Consider the following 11,838-nt stretch of genomic DNA (forward strand, 5'->3'; position numbering starts at 1 on the left):
CTGACCATTATCGGCCAGATCTGGACCAGATCTGGCGGTTAATGGCCATGTTCGTGGCCGTTAACGGCCAGATCTGGTCCAGAACTGGCCGTTAGTGGCCAGATCCATCGATCTGGCCGGAAATGGCCAGAATAGATCTGGTCATTTCCAGCCAGATCTGGCTTGATATGGCCGTTTTCGGCCATCAATATGGTCGGAAACGGCCATAGCGAAGCCTCCCACAGAATTTTCTTCTTTTTTAGGGACTCCGGTGATTTTCCGGCGGTGGTTCGTGGTGGTTGGCCCACTGTCGACGGTGGTGCTGGGTGGCAGTGGTGATCTGTAAATAATTTTAAATATAAGGGCATTATTGTCCAAAATTTTAATTAAACAAGGGTAAAATTGAAATAGGATATTAATGTAAATTTGTTTTAAAGTAGGGGTATTATTGTCCAAATTTTTTATTAATAAGGGATAAAATTGTAACAAAAAAAGATAACACTGGTAATCTCAAAATACCTAAGAAAATGGAGCTAATCAGATTACCTCAGATATTACCAATAGTAACTACTATTAGTATTTGAAGATTACCGGTATCTTATATTACTTGACAACCAAACATGGTAATCAAGTAATATAAGATGACATTACCCTAGTAATCCAACTTAACCCCCAACCAAACGCCCCCTAAGTGAAAACTAATTTTATACCCAGGCCCAATTTTAGGCCTATTTTTATGTGTGTTTAATCGGTCGTTGTACTACCCTGGTGTTTTAGAAACTAAAACTTAAACACTGAGACTAGGGGCGTTTGGTTCAAGAATGTTAGATTACTAGAAATGTTGGATTACTAGAAAGATAGATTACCTTGAAAGATTACTGAAAATCTTTAAGAAAGTGTGTTTGGTTAGTTGGTGGGTATGTTATATTAACATGTTTGGTTATGGCGAATAAATTGGTGGGTATGTTATTTAAATTACTAAATTGTCCCCCTTTTAAATATTAATATAATATTAATTTTTGAATAATTTCTTTTAACCCCCAATATTTCAGATTTAGCTAAAACACCCCCGCTTATATAAAACTTTAATTTATGATGAAATCACCCCCACCTCCTGCCGCCACCGCAAACCACCGTCGAAAGTTTCCGAGAGTCCCCGTGAGTACCTCACTATGACCAAGAGGCTTCAATATGGTCGTTTCTGGCCATATTGATGACCGAAAATGGCCATATCAGGCCAGATACCTGGCTGTTAACGGCTATGGACCTGGCTAGCCAGAATAGATCTGGCCGTTAACGGTCAGTTCCATCGATCTGGCCGGAAATGGCCAGAATAGTTATGGCCATTTCCGGCCAGATCTGACCTGATACGAAGCCTCTCGGAGCCTCCCACAGAATCCCGTTCTTTTTTAGGGACTCTGACAATTTCTCGACAGCAGTCCATGGTGGTTGGCCCGTTGTCGGCGGTGGTGGCTAGGTGGTAGTGGTGGTGGTGGCTGGGATCTAGTGGTGGTCTGTAAATTATTTTAAATATAAAGGCATTATTGTCCAAATTTTAATTAAACAAGGGTAAAATTGAAATAGAATATTAATGTAAATTTGTTTTAAAGTAGGGGTATTATTGTCCAAAATTTTTATTAATAAGGGATAAAATTGTAACAAAAAAAGATAACTCTGGTAATCTCAGAATACCTAAGAAAATGGAGGTAATCAGATTACCTCCGATATTACCAATAGTAACTACTATTGGTATTTGAAGATTACCGGTATCTTATATTACTTGACAACCAAACATGGTAATCAAGTAATAAAAGATGATATAACCCAAGTAATCTCACATAACCCCCAACCAAACGCCCCCTTAGGGTTATTACACATAAACCACCGCTAATGTTTTGAAAATTATGAAAATATCACCCGCCCGTCAACTTCCATTATAACTTCGGTCATAGATTATCAAAAAATGACCTTTTTAACCCTCATATTCACTTAACCTTACCTTTTCTTTTCCATAAAAAAAAAAAAAAAAAAAAAAAAGAAAAAATTCCTTCTGACCTTTTTTCTTTTCTTTTCATCTCCCTTCTTTTCCTTCTTTGTATTTGCAATTCAAAACTAGGGTTGTGACCCGAACCGACTTGCTCGCAACCGGCTCGAGCTCGACTCAGGTCAAGCTCGAGATCGGCTCGAGATTTCACAAGCCGATCTTGATCTCGAGCGGCCTAAGACACAAATCAAGCCTATCTCGAGTCATTTATGGCTCGACTCGAGGGCTCACAAGCCTACTATGGCTCGAGATACTTTCCAGGGTCATATGTCAGTGTTTAAAACTATGAGGGGGAGTTATGATGTTTTAGGGCTTTAATAGGGGTACATATGTAAGTTTTTACAACTGTGAAGGGTTAGATATTTATATTTCCCAAAATGTAAAAAAATATTTTCGATTATTCCCAACTTCCTATTTCAATTATTCCTATTTCCCACTTCCCATTTCGATTGAATTTGAAACCTTAAAAAAAAAAAAAAAAAAAAAACTCATTCAATTTCCAGTGTAATTGCAATTGCACAAACACAACCACCCTATTTTCGTCCACTTCATTCACCACTCACAAGTTGCACCACTACTCACCATCGACGCTTCTCTGTCTTCAAGACTCCGACCAGTCAGTTCTCCCGCTAATCCGTCGGCGACGACACAGCCACCCCAGGGACTTCACTTGTTCTATGATACAAACACATGAATGTATGATTGTGTTGTGTAAGTGTGGTGTGGTTGTCTTGTGGTGTGGAGTGGAATGGAATGGTTGTGTAATGGGTTGAACCAAAGAAGTAATAACCTGGAAAAAGGGCAAAACATGTTGCCCACCAACTATTTGGGTAAAATCCCAAAACAGTTGCGCTCGCACTATTACAACATGCTGCTGTGCTTGCATGATTGCTTACATTAATTTTTTTTCTTTAGTACTATATGGCTTATGGCTTCTCTTTCTTTACATTAATTTTTTTTTTTCTTTATGATTGAACAAGTTATGGTCGACTTATCGCCAAGTTGAACCACACTTCTATCCATTGCAGCACTTGAAGATCGTGAATCACAAAATTTGAATGAGACAACTACTGTTGCTACTAAAGGTCCCACTACAAATCAAATGGATGGAAGTGCAACTGTTGTCGCTGCCACTGCCACTAGCCTGCCTAACATAGTTTACAATCCATTTCAAAAAAAAAAAAAGAAAAAAAAAAGAGCTAAGACATCTGCTATTTGGGATGATTTTAGAGGGATGGTTCTACTTGACAAAACGAAAAAGGTTGAGTGCATCCATTGTAAGCATTGTTTTAAAAACCAGACCGCTCCTTAACTCGGTCAAGGGGCTGGTTTCTAAGTTGACCGATCCAACCGGTATACAACATACACATTCCTGAACAATTTTTTCAGTCCTTATAAGTTTGAAAACCTATAAATACACCCCTAAAATGGACGCATGAGTCCCTATATGTATGAAATAACTTGCAACTTTTATTATTAATTATTTTTTTCTCTCTCCCCATCACTTTCATCTTTCTCCTTTTTTTCTCTCTCCCCATCAATTTCTTCTCTCCTTTTTTTCTCTCCCCGTCACTTTCTTCTTTCTTTTATCCCTTTCCCCTCTTTCTCTGGTAATTTTTTTCTCTTCTCTTTCTTCTTCCTTCCTCTTTCTCTTTGTCTCCTCTTCTCTTTCTTCTAATCTTCTTCCTTCCTCTATTCTTCTTCTTTGTCTCCTCTTCTCTTTCTTCTTCCTTCCCCTTCCCTTACTTCTTCTTCTTTACACTGTAGATTTTAGTGTAAGTGAAGAAGAATAGAAGATGAAAATGGAAGATGCAATTTGGTCTTTAGAGATGAAAATGATATTGAAATAAAATGGAGAATACTTGCTGGCACAATGACATAGAGAATGAAACGGTGTTGTGAATTTGGTTTAAAAATTAGGGATCAGATTACCCCAAAATAGTGAACCGTTTTAAGATCCAGACTGGTCGGACCAATGGTTTTGTACTATTCCACTGGTCTAAAGCGATTTTTATGCCTTTTCCGGTTTTCATGTTAACTCAGACCGGAGTTAAGGTCGAGTCCCAGTCGAACCGGTCAGACCGGCCAATCCGGTCCAAGTCTTAAAATAAAGATTGTAAGTTGAAGTGGAAAATTACAACAACCAGGAGCACTACTCATTTTGCAAGGCATTTGAAGAGTTGTGTGAGGCAAATAATTCTTCATAGGCAACAACAGATTACTTTTCAGCATGTAGATTCAGGTGTTGAGGGAGAGGGAAGTGTGGTGCCTACTCTTACACATGGCAAGTTTGTTATGATAAGGATGAGATGACTAGCTGCACATGGGGTGCTTATGCATGAGCACTCGTTTTCAATTGTGGAGGAGGAGGGTTTTAACAACATGCAAAAATGTGGGATGCCAAATTAGGAAAAGATATCATGCTATACACTTAAAAGCTATTGTATGAAGGTGTATGAGTTAGAGAAGAAGAAGTTGAAGACTTTGTTGATGGGGGTTAATAAAACAAGTTTGACTATGGATTTGTTGAATTCAAACAACTAGAAGATTGAGTATATGGTTATCCTTGGGCACTTTATAGATAATAATTGGCGGTTGAGGAAACGTGTTCTCAACTTTGTCTATATAACTCCTCCCATGGTTGGATCCAAATTGTGGATTCAATATATAAGTGTTTGATGGAATGGGGGATTGAAAACAAGATCTACACCATCTCAGTTGATAATTCTTCAAGCAATGATGTGGCAATAAGGATTTTGAGGGAAAAATTTCCTAGAACTAGGGAGCTACATTGTGGAGATAAACTCTTCCATGTTCGATGCACAGCACAAATCTTGAATCTTATGGTTCAAGATTTTCTTTCCCAAATTAAGCATATCATTCAAGACATACATGATATTGTTTCCTATATCAATTAATTGGAGAGCTGGTTGTAAGTTTTTTTTTGTGAGATAGTGCAACACTTGCATTAGCCTTATTGAAAACTCATTCTCGATTGTAGGACGAGTTGGATTTCCACCTTTTAGATGTTGGCAACATCACTTAAGTTCTAAGAGGTTTTTTTAATATTCAGAGAAAGGGAGCCGAATTATAATTCTTGTCCAAGCCCAGGAGATTGGGCGAAAGTGGAGCAAGTTTGTGAGGTTTTGTCAATTTTCAACAATGCAACTAAAGTCATCTCCAGTAGTGACTACCCAACTTCAAATAAATTTCTTAATGAAGTTTGTAGGGTTAAAATATTGTTGGATTCCAAGTCAGAAGATGTCAATGAGTTCATTCAAGACATGGAAAAGAAGATAAAGATAAATTTGATAAATATTGGGGGGAATGTAACTTATCATCCTATGTGCAAGCATTAACTCGTCTCTAACGTTAGACAACAGTCGATGAAAAACGGATGTAGTGTAAGATGTATAAGATCTAATTATCTCATCGCTCAGATACGCATCTATCCACGGATGGAGGAGGAGGAGGAGGACGAGGAGGACGAGGAGGAAGGAGAATAAGCAGCGGGAGTAAAGGTAAGAAAAGGGTTTGAAACTTTTTTTTTTTTGGATAAGATAAGAATTAAATAAATGAGACAAAATCAATGTATAAATATATAAGGGACATACCTCAAGTGAAGACAAAAAATCTTAATCAAAACATGTAAACATCCATAAACGGCACAAAAAGAGCACGTAGGCTCCTCACAAAAAACTAATCAGGTAAGTGTCATATCGAACGAAGCTGGGTCGAGATCTCATACTTGAACGTTAAATCCAAAATCTTGGCCTAAACTAAATCGCATATAACTGACACAATATCTCTGTGAGAGCTGCAATGCTAATGGAACACATGATATTCCGTTCATATCATAGAAAATAAACTGTCTCTGAAAGGATTAACCGCAAAACTTGTGTCAAAGTTTGGGACAAAATTCACCTACCATGAGATCAAATACGATGCATAAATATATTAATGATCATTAAAGCATGCGAATTATAAATGATTATGAAACAAGAAATAGCACTTACAGTATCTAGCTCTAAGTCTGCCAATATCATTGCTTCAGTTAGTGGCTACACAACAAAAAATTAAAGAAAACAAATGATCTTTAAGAACTCAAAGCAAAGAAGGAGAAATATGAAGCAAAGTGATTCATGAGAATAAGCAATTATGTTTTTGAATAATCAATCTACAGAGAAAGGTTGAAGCAATGTTTCTCTAAGGATAACTGGAGGTAAGTTGTAGTTTGAGGAAATTATTAACCATTTAAGGCTTTAAGTATTAAGCAGCAATATCATAAAGTACATATTAAAAGCCAACACTTAGCACATTAAACCTAATTATCTTCTGTTGTTCTAACCACAATCACCCTATTCTAGCCTAATTGTTGAGATCTAATCGCCCTACAACTAATCCGCTACGTCACAATTTATCAAATCATGTATTATTTCAGTTAAAGAAAAACATATTTAGTTAAGAAAATAATTCATCCAAGCATAATAGCTTTAGTTCAAATGAGCATTAACTTATAATACATACATCTAGTCTGCACTAGCATAATACACGTACGTAAGGTTTGCATCCATTGAAATTAATGGATGACTTAAAGAGAAACCGTGCAAGAAAGATCATGTGGTGAATTTCACATAAATGAGAGAAGGGAGTAATATTTTCTCTCATTTTACCTATGCCATTCGAAGCAAGGAATCAACCACGGTATTTGTTCCATGTAGATGGTATCTAGCCATGACTTGGAACCAAAGAACAAAAGTTTATTAATAATTAAAAGAATGCAAGTGAAATAATGATAGCAAGATTAACAATAGCCTGTAATGTAAATAGGGCATGTTAGTTCACTAGTACTAACTCTAACCTCTGCAGCAACTAAATAATAATTTTCGCAAGGTTTTTCGAAGAAAGGCCCAACCCATGTATTTTAAATTTGTAGTAAAATTCAGAAAAAAAAATTAACATTATAGGATCAAAATCAGTCATATATATAAGTTAATAAGCCACTACTTACAATATCCTTATATGTACAAGTATTACCCCGTCTCTAATGTCAAGCAACAGTTGGTAAAAAACGTATGTAGTGTTGGATGTATAAGATCTAATAATCTCGTCGCCTAGATCCACACGGACCGCCTGACCCGAGTGATTATTTTCAGACTCAATGTCACTATCCTCGAATGGAGGAGAAAGAGGAGGAAAAAAGAGAATAAGTGAGACGTAGGGAGTTTCACACCCCAAAAGGATTCACCCCTTTATAAACCCAAGACAACAGCCCCCCCCCCCCCCCACCCCACCCCCCAATCCCAAAAAAAAAATTTCCTTTTCGATGTGGGATATGTTACATTCTCCCTCACCCAATCTTGTGATGCCCTGCTCTAAGTACTATGATGGCATAGACGAGTCGTAGAAGACCTTGAATCAACGCCCCGCTAAGGTAGATCAGGATAAAAGGGCTTACATCAATGAAAGTCGATGGTTTTGTACCTAGAATGAATGAAATGGAATAGTCTATCTAATACTAGATGAACTGAATAGAGAGCTTAATAAAGCAGACAACTTGGACAGACTTATGACTTATTAGTAGACTCAAGCAAATGACCCAACAATTAGTCCTTATAAAACAAACAGAACTTGAAGGAAGACTGAAACATCTAGAAATCAGTAGATCTATGACCAGACTACATTCCCCTAGCAAAAGGACCTACTATAAAGAGATAGTTAGATTTAATATATTCTTTGATATATCTTAACTGGTTATAAAAAGAGAGTTCACTTCACAACAAGGAGTAAGTCTTAGGTATTCCATTCACAAACCAACCGTGTGAAATCCCTACTCCTAAAGGAAAGAAGAGGAGCTACAAAAAAATCTATTAGAAATTGTTCATAGACATTTGAAACCTTACCCGCTTTCTTCCCTAAAAAGAGAAGACATTTACATAGCCTAGCTTCCTACTAGGAACTCCCACTACTACCATTCATATGTAAAATCCTAAAGGCAAGAAAAAGAAGGCTACTTATTAGGCATTAAAAAGGGAGCTAAGACCTCAATTTAGTGATAGAAAGATAGCAAGGAGAAGGCAATATGAAAAAAAGAAGATTGTCTGATAGATAGATGCAAGGGAAGAAAGAAGATGGAAGTCAGGACACTAAGAATAATGATACCTAGGATCAAAACCGCATAAATAAGTTAGTAGGCACTACTTAAAAGATTCTCTTATGTATTGGGCTATTGATATTAACCCATCGCTAACATATATTAGGCAAAACCCGATGCAGAATGGATGTAATGTATGAAGTATATTAGCTAATCAGCTTGTCAACCATGTCCACATGAACCACCCAATCTGATTGATTATTTTCAAACTCAACGTCGCTATTATCGGATGGAGGAGAAGGAGGAGTGGGGAGGGAAGGAAGTAGAATAAACAGTGGGATGAGGGGGTAAGAAAGAGGGAGTGACAATGGTGGTGGGGGTGAAGGAAGACGGAGAAGAAACGCATTGCAGAAGAAAAGATTGTGTAGTAATTATGGTGGTCGTCCGTTAGAAGGCGCTGTTAGGATTTGTAAAATTTAGGACAAGGCAAATTGAAATTTCAAGAATTTATTTGTCTTATTTTTCATTTTAGCGTGGCTCACGTTAGAGTCTCTGCTCGTATTGGCTTAGGCAGGCTCACGTTAACTGAATTTGGCTCACCTTTGTCTAACAGGGAGTTCACTTTACAACAAAAAACAAGTTTTAGGTATTCCATTCATGAACCAACCGTTTGAAATCCCTACTCCCAAGGGAAAGAAGAGGAGCTACAAGAAAATCAATTAGAAGATGTCCCTAGACATTTGAAACCTTACCTGCTCTCCTCCCTAAAAAGAAATAACAATTCCATAGCCTAGCTTCCTACTAGCAACTCCAACTACTACTAGACATAAATAACATCTTAAAGGTAGGAAAAAGAAGACTACTTATCAGGTATTCAAATGGGAGCTAACACCTCTATTTAGTGATAGAAAGATACTAGGGACAAGACAATATAAAAATAAGAAGATTGTCTGATATAGGGATGGACACAAAGCCTGGCCCCACGGGGACCGGACCCGACCCGACCCGACCCAAACAGGGTGGATTTTCCCTGAATCGTTCGGGCTTTGGGCCAGGATCGGGCCTAAGATTAGCCCTAGAATTCGGGGATGGGTCGAGGCTGAGACTGGGATAGGTTTTGCCCCTGCCTGCCCCGACCCAACCCGTATATATATATATATATATATATTAATTTTAATTTTAATAATTAAAAATCAATCATATATACCTATATTAATTTTAATATTTGAAAATTAATATATATACTTATAATAATTTTAATATTTGAAAATCAATTATACATTATACAATGACAAATTATAATTGTGTAAGTATTTTATGATTTTATGAAACTATATATAAATAGGTAATAAATAAAACTAGATTAAATATAATAAATCATTATAAATATTTGTAATATATATATAGTATATGTATTATACATTATACATTATATATGGTATACATTTGACATTATACATTATACATTGTATATTATATATGATATATACTATATATGTATAATGTATATAACATATATATGTTGTACATTATAATTTATACGTAATATGCTATTATCTATAATCTTACGTTAATACATAATATATATGTAATATATTATTTGTTGTTTTGATTGATTATAATGAATCAATAATTCATTTTTTTTTGTCCCTCATTCAATCATTATTTAAATTATATTACCTAATTGCCTTTGTTATATTGTGATAGCTATTTATTTAGAATTTATTATAATATATATGGTAGTTATTTATTTAAAATTTATTATAATATATATGTATAATGTATCATATATAATACATTATATATTAAAGAGACATTATATATGTTAATACTTATTACTTAATACAATAATGCATAATATTATACTGTTAATATATAATATATTTATATATATGTATAATGTATTATAATTATCATTTTGATATTTGGATTCATTATAATCATTAATTAGGGGCGGATCCAACACTTGTTGAGGGTGGGCATTTTAACAAAAAAATACTAATATGTATAATTTCTGGATTTTGGCCTACCCTAACAAAACTGTTAATTGAAAAAAAAATATTAATGTGTAATTAGTTTTATTTTGGCCTACCCTAACAGAAATTTTTGGATTCGCTATTGATTATAATAAATGTATAAATCATTATAATTCTTTTTAATCATTATAATTTATAATAAAGTCCTTGACACCTTGTGGAGTAATGGAGTATGGACCAAGACCTTGTCCTTCATTTTCAATGAATTTCAAATTTTCAATTCCATCTTTCCATTACATAATTACCATTTTCCCTTGTTATGTTTTCATAATAACAATTTTGCCCTTCCTTTATAAACACAAATTATGCCCAAATCCATTCAACTCACGAGAGACCCAAGTAATCAAAGTTTGAAAGTGAAACCCTAAATACCCAATCTTGAAAAAAGTTGCTGCCTGGTGTGCCTCTTCTCTTCATCGTCAAACCTTCACCGGAAATCCAGAATATCACCGCCTCTTCACCAATTCCGGCCTCCACATTTCATCGATGGCTCTTCACCTCTTCACCTCTTCACCTCTTCTTTCTCCATGCCTTTTGCGTTAAGAACTCAAGATTCAAGAAAAATAGGTTTGTTTTCCTTTAAAGTTTTAGGCTTTCATCAGTTTTGGTTTGTATGAGTGAAAATTTTATGTGCCATTTAGATTGTTTGATTGAGTTATGCACTGTAGTTATACTGGAAGATTTTGTGTGGGGTTTAAGGGTTTAGATTAATTGAGTTATGATTAAAGATTTTATGAGGGGTTTAAGGGTTTAGATTGGTTCATGTGCTGTGATTAAAGATTTTATGTGCTTGAATATTTAGTAATTGCAGTTTATGTTTGCACCTGCATTACAGTTTGCTTTTTCATCTGGCAAAGTGCAAACTGCAAAGTGTGAACTACAATGCACATTGCCAAGCAAACCGCACTGCAGTTTGCTTTTGCATCTGCTCTGCAGTTTGCACGTGCAAAGTGCAAACTGGCCTGGTTTAACCCTTCCCCCGCTTCCCCCAGAGGAAACTTATGTCACTGGAACTGGAAAGCTTAGGTCAGTTGTATGGCAACATTTCAAAAAAGTCTTAGTTGATGGGAAGGAAAAGGCAGAGTGTAATTATTGTCATCGGCAGCTCGTTGGTGGTTCTAAAAATGGAACAAGGCATTTGCATGATCATTATAAAATTTGTGCAAGGTGAAAGAATCAAGATGTATCACAAATGATGCTTGCGGGGATGCAAAAACAAGATTCCATAAAGACATTAAGCAATTACCATTTAGATCAACAGGCGGGGAGAGATGATCTTTGCTAATATGATTATTCTTCATGAGTATTCGTTGACCATGGTTGACGATCTGGGGTTTAGAAAATTCTACAACACTATTTCACCCTCCTTCAATATTGTCTTTAGGAGAACTATTAAGAGGGACATTATGAAGATGTATGAAGTTGAGAAGGAGAAGCCCATGAAAATGTTAAGCAAGAATCGGAGTAGAGTTGCCATCACTACTGATTTGTGGATTGCCATCAACCAAAACAAAGGATATATGACCATCACAGTGCACTTTATCGATGATAATTGGGTATTGCATAATCAACTTTTAAGGTATTATGTTTTTTAATTTTTATGTTTCATTGTTTTTATTTCTTTGTAAATTTTTAAGATAAATTAAAATATTAATTATCTACAATTTATATTGTAGGTTTGTACA

This window comes from Pistacia vera, unplaced genomic scaffold (genome assembly GCF_008641045.1).
Source record: "Pistacia vera cultivar Batoury unplaced genomic scaffold, PisVer_v2 Contig59, whole genome shotgun sequence".
Taxonomy (NCBI): domain Eukaryota; kingdom Viridiplantae; phylum Streptophyta; class Magnoliopsida; order Sapindales; family Anacardiaceae; genus Pistacia; species Pistacia vera.